The sequence below is a fragment of the Mus pahari genome, chromosome 6 (genome assembly GCF_900095145.1).
Source record: "Mus pahari chromosome 6, PAHARI_EIJ_v1.1, whole genome shotgun sequence".
In the NCBI taxonomy this organism is placed as follows: Eukaryota; Metazoa; Chordata; class Mammalia; order Rodentia; family Muridae; genus Mus; species Mus pahari.
In genome coordinates, this window is record NC_034595.1 from 61,472,954 (window position 1) to 61,489,972 (window position 17,019).

At 36.5% G+C, this 17,019-nt stretch overlaps 1 protein-coding gene across 3 annotated transcripts in view; it reads left to right on the forward strand.

Moving 5' to 3' along the window:
* Positions 1–17,019, forward strand: part of Agbl4 (ATP/GTP binding protein like 4) — a 1,180,502-nt gene that overhangs the window by 322,735 nt on the left and 840,748 nt on the right. The gene's annotated exons all lie outside the window — the stretch shown is intronic.

Consider the following 17,019-nt stretch of genomic DNA (forward strand, 5'->3'; position numbering starts at 1 on the left):
TAAGATCAATAATCAACAAATGGGACCACATAAAATTGCAAAGCTTCTGTAAGGCAAAAAACACTGTCAATAAGACAAAAAGGCCACCACCAGATTGGGAAAGGATCTTTACCAATCCTAAATCTGATAGGGGATTAATATCCAATATATACAAAGTACTCAAGAAGATGGTCTTGAGAAAAATCAAATAACCCTATTAATTATGGGGTACAGAGCTAAACAAAGAATTCTCAACTGAGGAATACCAAATGGCTGAGAAGCACCTGAAAAAAATGTTCAACTTCCTTAATCATCGGGGAAATGTAAAGCAAAACAACCCCAAGATTCCACCTCATACCAGTCAGAATGGCTAAGATCAAAAATTCAGGTGACAGCAGATGCTGGTGAGGATGTGGAGAAAGAGGAACACTCCTCCATTGCTGGTAGGATTGCAAGCTTGTACAACCACTCTGGAAATCAGTTTGGTGGTTCCTCAGAAAATTGGAAATAGTACTACCAGAAGATCTAGCAATACCTCTTCTGGGCATAAGATGTTCCAACTTGTAATAAGGACGCTTGCTCCACTATGTTCATAGCAGCCTTATCCATAATAGCCAGAAGCTAGAAAGAACCCAGACGTCCCTCAACAGATGAATGGATACAAAAATTGTGGTACATTTACACAATCGATTACTCAGGCAATTACACAAGGCAATTACTCAGCAATTAGAAATAATGAATTTATGAAATTCTTAGGCAAATGGATGGATCTGGAGGCTATCATCCTGAATGAGGTAACCCAATCACAAAAGAACACACATGATATGCACTCACTGATAAGTGGATATTAGAATACCCAAGATACAATTTGCAAATCACATGAAACTCAAGAAGAAGGAAGACCAAAGTGTGAATGCTTTGTTCCTTTTTAGAATAGGGAACAAAATACCCATGGAAGGAGTTACAGAGAAAAATTGCACAGCTGAGATGGAAGGAATGACCATCCAGAAACTGCCCAAGTTTGGGATCCATCCCGTAAACACCCACCAAACCCAGACACTATTGCATATGCCAGCAAGATTTTGCTGACAGGACCCAGATATAGCCATGTCTTGTGAGTCTATGCCAGTGCCTGGCAAACACAGAAGCGGATCTATTGGATGGAACACAAGGCCCCAACAAAGGAGTTAGAGAAAGTACCCAAGAAGCTAAAAGGGTCTACACCCGTATAGGAGGAACAACAATATGAAGTAACCAGAACTCCCCCAAGCTTATGTCTCTAGTTGCATATGTAGCAAAGGATGGCCTAATCGGCAACAACAATATGAAGTAACCAGAACTCCCCCAAGCTTATGTCTCTAGTTGCATATGTAGCAAAGGATGGCCTAATCGGCAACAACAATATGAAGTAACCAGAACTCCCCCAAGCTTATGTCTCTAGTTGCATATGTAGCAAAGGATGGCCTAATCGGCCATCAGTTGAAGGATAGGCCCTTGGTCTTGTGAAGATTATATGCCCCTGTACAGGTGAATGCCAGTGCCAGGAAGCAGGAGTGAGTGGGTTGGGGATCAGGGCAGGGGGAGGGTATAGGGGACTTTTGGAGAGGAAACTTGCAAAGGGGATAGCATTTGAAATATAAATGATGAAAATATCTAATTGAAAAAAAACCACTTTAAATAATTATGATTCTGTGCCTGAATCGTGGGGCATAAGAAAATGCACTTGAAAAGCACCAGATGTTTTATTCACAAGGAATTTCTATGTGTTAAAGAAAGTAATCTTAGTTAGAATCTTAGTACTAAGATTCTTAAAGATTTTTGATTATTTTGAAAATATACCATGACCAAGGCAAATTAGAAGAAAATGTTTGTTGGAGCTTACAGTTTCAAAGGGTGAGTTCACGTCTATCATGTGTATAACATGGCAGGAAGTGGACAGGCATGCATAATGCTGGAGAGATAGCTAAGTACATACATCCTTATCTTCAAGTAGAAGGCAGGGAACGCTAACTAGAATGGTGTGGGCTTTTGAAATCTCAAAGTTGGCCCCCAATGACACACCCCTCCAACAATGAGGAAAACAAAGGTCCAATAGACCTTCTCATTTTTCTCAAATAGTTCTACAACTGAGGCCCAAATATTTATTCTAATATGTGTCTATGATGATCGGTTCTTATTCAGACTATTAATATATGTAAAGACTTTTTTTTTCACATGGACTCTGTATATGTTGAGAATTACAGGGGGGCTCCACCCTCTGAGAGGAGAAGGGAATGGGGTTTGGGAAGGGACTGTGTGAGGGGGGACTGGGAAGGGACAGCAATCAGGATGTAAAGTGAATAAATAAATTAATTAATTAAATATTTTAAATATTCATCTTGTCTTAGGGACTGAATGATATTTTGAATAAATGAACAGGAAAAAAACAATATTATTAAAATAACAGTTGAAGAAAACCTTATAAAAGCATTTGGCCCAATGTCTTAACATTGAAGAGGAAGAAACACAGATTTTCCTGTTCTGGTTTTCAGCTTTTCTCATTTCTAGATTTGTCTTTTACATCCTATCTTTTTACCCACAATCTCACAATCTTGGTTCACATTCATTGTGTGTGTTCCTTTACCCTTTGGCTTCCTTCCTAGTTTAATCCAATCCCCTGCCACTTTCTAGCTTAGTTCCTTCTACCCAGGACTTTTCATCTCTGTCAGGATTTACTCTTGCATCTGATTTTGTTTTTCTAATATAAGGTTTAGCAGAAATTCTTTTACATATTGTCCTTTGTTCTTCTATGACTTTCCTTTGAAATCCTCTTTAGGAACCTTCCTGCCACTTAACAACATTTCTCTGCATGCTGTCTCTGGGTGACTCATCTTTGCCTGTCACATGGGTATGCACACCAACACCTACACATGCAGGTGAATCTGTGCTGATGACATATTTTAATTACAGATTTAGTCAGAAGTAATTAAGTCTTTTTGTAACATGGACTAGAACAGAGTTTTTAAAAATATTTGCAATTTCAGACATCCCGAGTATAGTTGTGTGACACCCAGCTTTCAGAGTAAGAAGGAGCCCCCTGTGTAGTTAGATTAATTAATAGAAATTGTATAAACTTAATGGACCTAGAGAAGTGCAAAAGATGTTGTTTCCCCTCCCCCATCTCTCATACAGATGGAATGGCCATCCTGGGATGCAGCAGAGATGGCAATTGCATTTTAATTACAGGACTGGCTTCTTCACTGCACCAGATGGATAGGCCCTTTTACAGGAAGCTCACTCACTGCCTCTGTTGATTTTCCCTCTGTTGCTGGTTAACAAAACCCAATAGAAAACATGAAATATGAGGTTTCATTCAGATACCATGAATAGATTCTCTCTCATCCTGTTCTGTTGCTCATCTTGTCATTGGTGTCAGTCCTTGACTCTCATGAAAAAGATGCTCCTTAATGTGATATATGAGAAAGGAAGAAAGAATGTTTCCCTTCTTCCTCTCTCCTAACATCCTTGTGGTTATGTTATAGCCTATGAAGCACTCTGACTAGTTTCACTTAACCATTGTGGCAGCTCTGAGATACTGGTATTATATCCTTTGTAGTGGAGGAGAAGTCAAGTTAGGATGGTAAATTTTTATCGGTTTAACAGAGTTAATCTATGTATTATTGACATTAGTGTAACACAACTTTATTTCCTAGGTATACAAAAATGCACACAAGAAGAGTACAGTTTTTATGGTGTGATGTCCTATATGACCTCATCTCATTTGATAGAAAAGAAAACTAAGGCTTAAGTGGTAAAGTATAGGACAGTATTAACAGGTTGAAAGAACATAGGCATTGATATGTTTTCTTTGGCATATGTATCTTTAAAGTTTCTGGCTAAGGGGAGCAGGGTGGAGGGGAGGCTATAGGGAACATTCGGGATAGCATTTGAAATGTAAATGAAGAAAATATCTAATAAAATAATTTAAAAAGTTTCTGGCTAAATATACTCTTATGGTTCTAGTTTCTAAACCTTAAAGAAGTTTACCTGGAGAGAAAAGAGGTATTTCTAGGACACAGTCCTCTATTGCTCTGGTTACATTTTTGCCACTCATTGGCTAGAAGTCTCTCCTATTCTTCCCATGAACAGTGATGAATAATTTTTGAATAATAACAATAATAATACTCATGGAAGTAGATAGGAAACGATGACTATGACTTGAAGTTAATGAATGTCAGTTCTTTGAGGGATATTTAGAATTTGTCACAGAAAAACATGAGAAAGTGCTACTTACTCAGAAATTGGAATATTTGAATATATGACATAATCATTAAGGTAAAAATTTTATAATTAGACTCAAAATTTTACTTACTCAAGTGCCAAGTTTGCAGACATCATTTTGAAGTGTAGAAATAAATAACTGGAATCATCATCTCACGTCTCCTCGATCTTAGTGCAAACCAGAGATTCTCAATTTGTGGGCTGCAAGGACTGTAGGGATGGCTTATCTGGAGAGATGGCTCAGCAGTTAAAGGATAGGCTCACAACTAGATATCCTGTGTATCAGATATTTACAATATGATTCGTCAGAACAATTATAGTAACAATTATATTTATAAAGTAGCAATGAAGTAATTTTATGGTAGGGATCACCATATATGAGGAAATGTATTAAAGGGTCAAAGCATTAGGAAGCTTCAGAACCATGGGTAAAATAAATATTTGATTCAATGTCATTGTCCCTAACGATCTCTTCTATGTGTTCTCCTTTTAAAGAAGGGTCTTTTCTTTTTTTCCTTTTCACTGTAATTTGGTAGTTTATGGGAAATAGACATCAAATATTCACAGCTGTCAAGGCTTTGATTTATAGGAAAATTGTTTGTTCCAATTATAAAGAATGACTCATAGGTTATACAAATGTGTGATTTATTATCAAAGAACTGCTTTATATGTGGGTTCCATTTTCTTCAGTTGATAGTTAAGTTTGTCCTAGAAATAAAAGTGGTATGTGGAACAGGCTGGTATTCTGTTTTCATCTATTTTCTGAGAAGCTAAAACAATGAAGGTATGAAATCACTCATTTGATTCCCCCCCCCCAAAAAAATGTCACAGAGTAGTCTCTGTACACAAGGCATTGGAATCTGAAAATGGTAATCACATATTTTGATAGGGATAGCTAAGGGGTTAAAACTGTTTATTGTTGGTAGTGTTATGGAGAGATAAAGATTAAACCTGAACTGGATCAAAAATGGAAAGAATAGGAGAGATGGCTAAAGAAGAGAATATGGGGAGTGGCAACTTACAGCAGAGGCCTTTTGAAAAAAATGTAAAAACCTACTACTAAGATGCTTCCTAAAATATGTATGTACATGAAAGGAATCTCAATGAGACCACCATAAAATGAGTTAGAAAATCTCCCTGCTGCCAACTAGATACCATATAGCATCAAGTAAAACCTCTAGTGCCAGGAATGAGTAATATCTTGTTGAGTCATTGGCCAAAGGGTTCCATTAGAATATCATATTCATCAAATGCTATTGTCAAAGCTATTGGGCATTCTTTGCAACCTGATATCATGGCCCTATTGTTTTCAAAGCCATTAAACCGAAGTGATAAGACTTACTTATATCATCAAATATGGAGAAGTCAAGCTGGTACCCAATTCGAAATTTATTCCTACAAACTAGTGTTCATGGTTATGCAAGGTACTCAGCACTATTAGTGGACAAAGGTAATAATTAATATAACCCAGCTACATATGCTAAGATTAAAAAATATGAACAGCGACTTGACTGCAAGATATGGTTCAGTAGTTGCACAGAGTTATAGGAGCAACCAACCATATATTTTTTTTTGACATTTTAAATTTTTTCCATTTTTTTATTTGATATTTTTTTAATTTACATTTCAAATGCTATCCCTAAAGTTCCCCATACCCACCTCTGACCCTGCTCCCCTACCCACCCACTCCCACTTCTTGTCCCTGGCCTTCCCCTGTGCTGGGTCATATAAAGTTTGCAAGACAAAGGGGCCTCTCTTCCCAAAGATGGCTGACTAGGCCATCTTCTGCTACATATGCAGCTACCATATTTTTAACAATTTTTTAAATTAGATTTAAGGGCCACCCCATGAGGTGGAACCTATTCCTGCCACTGCTGATGTGGCCAAGAACTTGAGAACAGATAAGGCATGCACTTGGAGAAAATATACTGTTCTGCTAAAGAGGGAGTATCAGGGAATCCTCTTCTTGCAGTTGATGGGAATTAACAGAGACCCACAACTGGACAATGTGAAGAGAGTGAAAGACACTGTAGTATCTAGTCCTCAATAGCAGAACTGTAAAGGGAGAATGCACATGGCATGCCCTCCCTACCCAAAAATTTGTTTTCAATTGATATCCAGCAGGAAAGAAAAAATTCAGTTTTCTTTAATGGAATGTTACTGTGTATATTAACTACATTCCAGGACATACCTTGTACCTGGCACTAATTGGTCTGCTCAGAACAAACTCCTTGACTCCATGACTCCATGTTTTTATTGAGAGATTTTGGTTTCATTTTTTTTTTTTTGTTTTGTTTTGTTGGGTTTATTTTTTTTTTTTGTTCATTTTTACTTTTGTTTTTGTGGTTTTTTGATTTGTTTTATTTTCTTTTGTTTTTCCAGAGTTTTTCTGTGTAGTCCTGGAACTCACTCTGTAGAGGAGAGTAGCCACATAATCAGAAATGCCTGCCTCTGCCTCCAGAGTATAGGGGGAAAAGGCATGTGCCACTACCACCCAATGTCTGGTATTTTTTCTTTTTTTTGAAATGGAGGTAGAGAACATAAATTTGAAGGGTGTCAGTATCTATGAGGAGATTGTGGAGAACAAAAGCATGATCAAAAGATATTATATGAAAAAAAACTTAAAAAATGGTGTTCTCCTGCTGTGAACCTGACTTTTGTTCCCAGTACCCACATGAAGGCTCACAACAGCCTATAACTCTAGTTTCCAGGGATCTTACCTTCTCTTCTGCCCCCACAACCTCTCACATATTTGATGGACATATGCACATACATAAACATAAAATGATTTTTTCAAGAGGAAGGTTTCTTACACATTAGTCCCCACTTCATGAAAGTTTCTTTGTAGCCCTCTTGCAAAGAAAGGTAAAGAAATTCTCCTTCTGACAGTTGTATTTTTTATTAGATATTTTCTTTATTTAAAATTTAAATGCTATCCCAAAAGTTCCCTATACCCTCCCCCCCGCCCTGCTCCCCTACCCACCCACTCCCACTTCTTGGCCCTGGTGTTCCCCTGTACTGTATTTTGAAGATACGATTTTCCAAAAGGCAGTTGACCTGCGTAAGGATACATAGTACAGAAAACAAAAATATGCAGTAAGGATAAGCCAGAATCAAGTTATGGTGTGTGCATGCATGCATGCGTGTGTGTGTGTGTGTGTGTGTGTGTGTGTGTGTGTGTGTGTGTTTACAGGGATGAGGAAAGGAGTCAATTAAGACTAGCCAGTTGCTGTATCTCTGCATGAAAAGGTGGAAAAGGGATGTTTTCTTAAATAACTACAGTTTTACTACTTTGTTTGAAGCCTATTAAGGCTGTTTGCTTTGTTTAAGGCATTGATGTTTGGTTTAAAATTTCAGTTTTTCCCCCCTCAGGGAGGGAGGCAGGTGTGGTCTGTTATTTGTTACTGACAAGAGTCTTAGTCCCTAAAGATCTCTTTTGTTAATAGACCCTTTTAAAGGAGGATCATTGTTTTCTTTTCACTATAATTTGGTAGTTTGAGGGAAATAAACACCTAATATTCACTGATGTCATGATTTTGGTTTATAGGAAATTCATTTTTGCATATATTGTAAAGCTTTATCATAAACATTTGGAGTATCTGGACTTGGCTTTGTTGGGAGTTTTCTATAAAGTGGTGGTTGATTTGACTAATGGGATACAGACATCAGCCAGGTGTGGTTTTTCTGACAGGGAGCCACTGCTTCTCTTCAGTGTCCTCAGTTTTGACAAACCTGAACTTCTCTGTTCAAGCCAATGAAGATTGTCACGTATATAAACCAAAATTTTCTATTCTTGAATGGGGTATTACCTCCACGTCCTCTCTCCTTTCAATCCTCTGCAAATATATCTCTTGTTCTAACTTTTGAGTGTTTTGAAATCACATTAGGCATTTCATTTGTGTGCCACCAGTGCCTAAAATATAATAAATTTTAAGTGCATATCTGTTTGTGGAATAAAAGAATATACTGATAAGATGTTTTTACCCTTTCTCTTAAATCTGCCTATATTTTGTCCTTGAAATAATTTCTTTATAGTCCCAGAGTTAAAGTAAATATACACACATCTCGACTATCTTTCCCATTTTCAAAATATCAAGTCTTCCCTTGCTACTTAATTTTTTTCCCAATGGCCCCACCTTCATCCTGTGGCTTCCTTATAGCTAAATAAAGCATATGTTAATTAATGAGAACATAGCATCATCTTGCGAAGCTATTTAGTCTCCCTGAGATCTACTTCTTTTTTAAATATAGTAAGAATCTCTATTGTTTGGGTTGTAATTAAAATCAAGTGAGAATATATAGTGTGAAATCTGTGGGGAATTGCAGGCTGGTATCCAGTTGAGCTGAGGTCTGAACCCAATGGCCATAATTCACCCTCATGACACAGTAGGCATTCCCTCATGCTCCTGGAACTCCAGCCCCTGCCTAAGGTACCACCTCCAACAGCCCCGACAAGAGAAGCATGATCAGTGGTCAAGTAAGCAAACGCCCAAGCTTCTGACCTTCAGGCTAAACTCCTCCCCAGTTACCTAGCAACAATGAAGACCATAAAAAGGGGTGTTCAGCCCCACCATGCTCTCTTACTCTTACCCTCTTACTCTCACTCCTTTGTCTTCTCTCTCCTCTTCCATTTCTCTTTGTCTTCTTCTTTCCTCTCCTCTCTCCCTCTTTCTCTCTCTTTCTCTCTAGCTTTTCCTGTCTCTTTCTCCCTTCTCTCTTTCTCCCTGCATTTCTATAATAAAGCTCCTAAACCATAGAGTCTCTGCTCTGCTCCATTAAGGCCCGCTGCGCACTCTGGTCAGTGTTGGGAACTTCTTCCCCATTCTCTCTTTTCTGCAATCCTGGAGTGATAGCAAGGTAGCTCCAGGGGCGTCCCCATGGAGGGATGTGTCTGGGAAAGCACCAGGAAAAGCGCCTGGCAGTCTCCCCACATCCGTCCAACTGCCCAGAGCACAGGAACTCTGGCCGGACGTGGACATATTTTTCCTATCCCCCTTTTCCCCAGGGCCCCCCTGGGCTCCCCTTTTATTTTGTTTTCAACAGAAATCTATTTCAGAGTTCAGCCCAGGCTTCAACTTTTGGGGGAAGTTCATCCTGAGTACATTTTTCTGATAGTCTTAGTTTCCTTAGGTTTACAGATGTGTGGTCTAATTGTTATATTGGTATCATATTCTCTGATTTCATATGCTCTTCTCTTCTATTTCACAAGGATATTTTGGAGTGCCTAATAGGCAACTTTGTATTCACTTACATTCATACAACATGTGTTATTTTGTGAACCTCTCATGTAACAGGCTCCATGCTAGGTGCCTAGTATTTAATAAGGTATGAGACTAACACAGCCTTTGCCTGTTGGAAGTTACTATACCTGGATAAGACTCAGCACAGAGTAGAGTGAATGAAAAATGAATGGAATTATTTCATTATTTAGTGAGGAGTATGGATGTTATGTATGCCAATATACTCAATGGAAATGTGGAACCCACTGTAGTAAGCCTTCAGAGTTTTCTGTGGCAGATGTCTCTGATATCAGCCCTCTTTCTCTTGAGTTGTCTAAGGATTAAGTTATGAAGAATCATCTGAGTTCATTTATTCATTTATATTTTAGACTACTTTTCTTTTTGCTTCACCTGGGTGTAGAAAAAAGCCTCAGAAGGTAACAGATGAGAACAAACATTTTTTTTTTTTTTTAATCTTAAAAGAACCATTTTTCTCTTGAGATTTATGGGTAATAAAAGGAAACTTCACAGTCACTAAACTCTTGGCTCCCAAATATTACTTGAAAGAAACTGAACTGTGTCCTACATCTTTCCAGTTCAGAATAGAAATGTAGTCGGTTATATAATTGGTCTTTTGAAATTCTTGAGTAAAAAAGTACAAACCAGGCTTTCCGTGTACATTGAAAATTGTGTGGTTTTGTTTTCCCACGAGATTGGGGAACCAACATAGTGTCAAGAATCAACTGACATCCAGGCAGCCTGCTGTAAATGATAACAATGCCCATCTTTGTGTTCATCTGTGAAACTAACTGACGGTTTATCTCTTGTATATATTTTTCAATGTAAACAGAAACTGATAAGGGCCTGGTAGAGGCAAGAGAATGTTGCTTTCCATTCTTTTTAATTCCTGTAGTGAACTAGGATAGTGCTCTTCAATTTGTATCACTCAAAAGATAGGATTAGGATTGGTTATCTCTCTATTGCCTATCAATTTTTCCTGGATTTCTCTGAAGGTGTCTGTTCAAATAATCTCATTATTACTAATGCAACAAATGATCTTAAGAATCTCAGTATGGCCCATGTTTCCCTCCTATGATACAGTCTCAACATCCTTTAGGCTACTTTTAAACAGTTTATTTGATTGTAGGTATATAAGGGGTTTTGTTTTGGTTTGTTTTTGGTTTTTTGTTTTTGTTTTTTGTTTTGTTTTGTTTTTATTTTTTGCTTGTACAAATGTATGTGCATCACATATAGTGCCCCCAAGAGGATAAAAGTGAGCAATTCATTCCATAGAACTTGGTTACAGTTGTAAACCACCATGTCAGTGCTGGAAATGGAACCCAGTTTCTCTGCAAAAACATGGAGTACTCTTAACTACTGCACCATAGATACATCTATCACATTTTTTGAAGTAATTGTTTTTCTTTGAAATTTTCATGCATTTATATGGCATACTGTGATCCTATTTGTCTTCCACTACTTCTCTTCAGGTGTTACTATTTTTCACCTGTCTTAAGATTTCCTTTTTAAAATTACTATTGTTAATAACCTGAGTTTAATTAATGCTATCTATATGCAAATGGATGTGAGGCCATCCACTGAGGTATGGGGTAATCTGTGTTACCCACATCTGTCTCCAAAGGAGAGTGGCTCTCCCTCAGTCAGCAACCATTAATAGCCTGTAGCTCTTCTCATCAGGATGAGAGTTTAGGCACCTTACTCCACCTATGCTGTAGTTTTGACTGGCTTGAGCCTGTGCTAGCTACCAATGTATGGGTCAATGTATGCAACAGCTGATATGTAACAATTGTTTTGTTTGCACAGATATATGTATGCATCAGTGATAGCCCTTCCACTGGTAAACAATCACAACTATTTAGACTTTTGTAGTTTTGACTAATTGTGTGCCTTTTAGTTTTAGAGGTTATAATAGTTACATATGAATTATTTCATAGTCTTTAGTCACAGTGAGAACCAAAATAGTCAAAGTTAATACTCTCAAATATATAATCTTGTAACCACACAAAAAACCTGGATATTCCAAAGTGATGTGCTATAGTTTTTAATACTCTAATATAAGGTTTATGGGATTTATTGATTAAAGAGTTGTGACAGATAATCCACTCCTCTTCAAGAATCCTCTTTTCTAAGTTATAAAAACAAATTCTGTAAGTTAAAAATCCCTAGGGTATAAATTTTTTTCATTAGCTCTGTTATTAGAATATCCTTATATTGTAAAAAAAAATGTTTTTAAAATGTAAGAGAGGAAGGACTTATTATGGCATATAGTTTGATAGATTCTAACCTATGTTGGCTGACTCCACTATTTCTAGACCAGTACTAAAGTACTACATTTTGGAAGGAGAGTAGGAACACAGGGGCTCACTTCATGGTAGTCAAGAAGCATAGAGGTAGAGACATTGATGTAAAAGAGGCATAAACTTTGAATATCCATCCCCAGTGAACATTCTTCCTCAACTAGACCCCACTTCCTAGTTTATATCCCCTCCTAATAATTATCAGATTATGAATTTATCAATGAATGAATATACTGATTAGGTCAGAGTTATATTGATCCAGTCACTTCCCAGTTCTGGACATTGCATTGAGAGCTAATTCTTTTTCTACCCATGTGATCTTGGTGCAATACTTCATATTCAAGCCTTATTCACTTTGAATCCCTCTTGCTGGAGTCCAGTCAGTTGGTCCCTATTTCATTTGTAATACAGCCAAACTTCTTTCTCTTCCCCTTCTGTTACCAATTTATACCAAGTCTTACTGATTTCCCCCTCAACAGATATTAAAACAATTCCTCTTCTATAATCTCTTTGTTATATAGTTCTAAGTTATGTTCAGTCCAAATTCAGTGATGAAATGATTATATGCTGTCTACTATGCAATGAAGATACAGAGATTAAAAAAATAGTAATAACCCCTGATTTCAAAAAACTTTTGCCCTTAACATCACCGTAGGAAACACTCAACTTCCTGACTGTATAAACAAGGAGACACAGCAGAAAAGAGTGACTTGTGCCTTGTGCTAATAAGGAGCTAATGACCTACAGAGTTATGGCTGGGAGCTGGATTCTTTTACTCCTTCTTAAGAACATAATTTTTTTTTCTCTAACACTACTAACTAAAAAAAAAATAAACAGCCTTTGGCATCATCCTTGTAATGTGGTATCATATTTTGTTATAATTTGTGTAGCTTATAACTCATTACAGGTTCATAAGTAATCTGAGCCTAGTAATATTTTTCTATAAGAATTTATTATAAAGCCTGTTAACCTTGAATCTTAGATAGGTTACGGAGTTCATCATAATATAAGTTTCCATATTTTTATTCCCTTAATTCATGTTTCCCATATGATGTTTCCAACCATTGACACAGCCAAATGTAATGTAATGACTAACATGTTGGCAAATTTGGATACTCAATTTATCATCTTCATATTGAAAAATACAAAAGAGTTAGAATTATAAAAATCTTAGAATGGCCGGAAATCGGTTTAATTGGTCAGGATGGGCTTTGTGTGTTGCTATTTCTAATTCTGAAATTTAAAAATAAACAGTGTAAAAATACAAGTTTTGAGTTACTACCTTTGATAAGCTTATGAACAAAATTAAATTCTTACAGAAAAACTTGGAAGATTTAATGATCTGTAATTAATATTGACTACATTATATATTAAAAACAAATTCAGATTGGAGAGACAAGTGTGGTCCAGAAAAAGGAGTGTGTTTAGGCACACATAGCAGGAAAAGAAGGTTAAAAATCAATTCTAGAAATTATTTATAATACAGTAGCTTACTTCAATGCCTTAAAATTTTCAAGCTAGGACTCTGGTGAATATTTTGTCAAAAGTAAACTATGATTTATTAAACAAGTCTTTCAACGGTTCTTAAGTCATGCTTATTTGGTGACCAGAGAGCCTTATAGCAGTTTTTTATTCTCTTGTTTAAAATCTGGGCATAGTGAAAGTTTAAAGGCAGGAAAGGAAGCCTAGTGTGGCTGTGTGGAAATATTGGCATCAAGCCTAATGCTGAGAGTGTGCTTTCCACAATAAAGGACCTGTCTTTGGCTGGCCTCAGACCTGCCTGGTGCCATGCACAAAGAGTTGGAAGATGAGCATACAAAGAAAAAGTGGATTCTTACTTAAAAAACAAGCTGGGTTACAAGAGACTTTTAATGGAATGATCTGTGCTGAATAAGTGACTTGAGTTTTTCAGGAGTGACAAGTTGAGATATAATAATGAACATGTTTAAATATTTCCCCAAATTATTTAGGTATAATGGCATAATTAAAAGGGGTTAAAAATAGGTTAAGTAGGGGAAGAGGAACTATCTTAGTGTAGCTATTGTAGAGGAAAAACAGTGTAGCTGGCCATGATGAAAAATGGGTAGCTGACAATAGGTAAGATATAAAAGACTGGTGGATGACAAGACTGGTGGACTACAAGAAACAAACCTCATAGCCTGGGTCTTTCCAAGCCACAGCAATGACTTTAATCATAAGCACAATGGAAAGTAGACACAATCTGATTTATAAAGCATCAAAAATGCATCAGGAGTAGCCATTTAAGACTAATATTGGGACTCAGCAACATAAAGGATAGTGTCTTGAACTAGAGGTAGAGCCATGGAGATAGAAATTGGGAGTTGACTGTATACCTGAGGTTAATAATAAGATAATCTGGCATAGAGAGTGATGCAATTAACATGGCAATAATTATAACCAACAAAATATAATTTCTATAGTGCTAAAATATTTTATAAAATACCTCAATGTTTTCAAGTCATTTTAATTAGAAATATATTTTACCCCAGTTTTGTAGATGAGACAAAGACAATAAAACTTCATTATTCTCAAGATAATATACATAATAGTAATTAATGAAGCATGCATTCTATGTATGTCAGTGTTTTTCCCCTTTTCTATACCTGATGATTTGAAGTTGCTGAATACATACACACATAAGAACACACATAGAAAATGTAAATAGTAATTATCTTTAAGAATCTGACATGAGAAAAGTTGCTTAACCTCCATTAGAAGCAGAGTAATAATTTTAACTTACCTTTAAAATAAATTTAACTTTAATCAATAGTAGTATAATTAGTTCAAATTCTGAGACAAAAGTACTAAAAATATTATAGGGTATAATATATATTTGCAATATGATAATTTCATATTCATTGTTATGCCCGCATTGGCTTTGATAATCTAGGATATACATGATTTATACACGAAGTCACCAATGTGTATCTGAGTACCTTACGGGATTTAGATATACTTTCTGACTGGGATTATATTATATTTATTTTTGTAACGTTCACTACCCCAACATCCATATTTGCTCCATTAAGCACTTAGTACATCAAATTCATTTAACAAGAAATAGCATGCTAATACCAGGTATGGTAATGCATTACTGCTAAATTCATCATTTGCAAAATTGAATCCTGTACTTGAAATATTGAGTTGGGAAGACCTGTAACAAGTTTGAATCAAGCCTGGACTACATAATAAGTGTACCTTAAATAATTATCAGTGAAGGCAGTTGGTATATAGAATTTTGTGGTTTTAAGGACTCATAGAGTCAGGGGGGATGATGGGATAAGGGGTTTGTGGAGGGGAAACTGGGAATGGAGAAATTTGAAATTTAAATAAATAAAATAACCAATAAAAAATAACAATATGAGCTAACCAGTACCCCCAGAGCTCGTGTCTCTAGCTGCATATGTAGCATAAGATGACCTAGTCAGCTATTAGTGAGAAGAGAGGCCCCTAGTTCTTGCAAACTTTATATGCCCCAGTACCGGGGAATGCCAGGACCAAGAAGTGGGAGTGGGTGGGTAGGGGAGCATGGTGGGGGGAGGGTACAGGGAACTTTTGGGGTAGCATTTGAAAGATAAATAAATAAAATATCTAATAAAAATAAACAGTAAAAAGGACTCAATGCTCAAATCTTAATTCAAATTTCTCTTTCAGTAAGCTTCCACTAAGGAAGAAAGTATATTCAGAAAGGGGGCTCCCGTTTGGAATTTATCTTTGTGTGATACATTTCATAAAACTTTGTGTCAAATGAGTATGGTCTCTTTTGTGTTAATTGGCCTATGTTGGAGTATTTCCAATCACTCTAACTTTACAAAGAAAACTGTTTTTGATTTGTGGTAAAAAAAAAAAGTAGCTTCCTAATATTGAATTAGAATTGACCACCATACATCTCCATATGTTTTATAAACTCGGGGAAGAAGGTATTTGCTTTTCTATCTGCCACATTGCATACTATCAAAGGATGAGTGAGTTTTATTTGCCTCTGTCATAATTTCTACAGTATTTTTTCACAGTTATATACTTTGGATTAATCCTCTTTAGCAACGTGGAACAAACCTATAGCTTTAGAATTTAGTTTATTCTCAAATAACTTTTCCCTTCCAGGCTGATATGAATGGGGTACTGGAGTAAAATCCTCAAATAATGTTTGTGGTCACTGAGAAGCTATAGATAGTCCATGGCCAGAGGGAAAACCAGGAAACACAGAGCCTCTCCTAGCTTTTCATTTATTTTAAAACTTTGAGAAACCATGTTTCCTTATAGGCATCAATTGATTCCTTTACCTGTAACCTATAACTGTAAATCACAGTTATAAAACTGTAAACTACTTATTGCCACGCTGTAATTTTATGCACAAGGTTTAAAGAATTTTCACCTGTGTAATTCTGGGCACGAGGTTTGAATAAGTTTCAAAGCTTTCTATGCAGCCCCATTAATTAATGGTTTTTAACTGATTAGACACATTTGAGGAAGCTGTAACATTTTCATTGTTTCATTTATGTCCAATTTCTGACATAAAAGAAAATGAGAAATTTTATGGGCAACATATCATTAACTTTATTGCTTTGAGAATTGAGAGTATGATAATCTATTTTATTTATTTTATTGTTTTTTTTTCTTCTGGCTGTTAGCTAAGGTTTGTCAAAGGAGATTAGGAGAGTTGAGTAGAAAAGACTGAAACTCTTATTTGGGAAGATTTCTAGAAAGGTGTCTTTATCAATTGTCATGTCATATCACAGTTTGCTAGATCAACAACCATGAGGTGTCATCCAGAAGATGAATTAGTGATACAGTATTTGCCTACTTCTAACTAGATCTTAAAAGTTGTATTTTTCTATTGTTAGTGACTTAGGAGGATACAACATTGTTTTGTTTTGTTTTATTGGATATTTTATTTATTTATACCCTTTCCTGGTTTCCCCACCAGAAACTCCCTATCCCATCCCCCATTCCCCTGCTTCTATGAGGGTGCTCACCTACTCACCCACCTACTCCTGCCTCCCTACCCTTGCATTCCCCTACACTGAGGCATGGAGCTGTCAAAGGACCAAGGCTCCTACTCTCCTCGCACTGATGGATAACAAGGCTGTCCTCTGCTACATATGTGGCTGGAGCCATGGTTCTCTCCATGTGACTCTTTGGTTGGTTACATTGTTTAAAATTGCATTTTACATAACTTGTCAATGAATGGTAACACCATAAAAACACTAACCTGTTAGGGA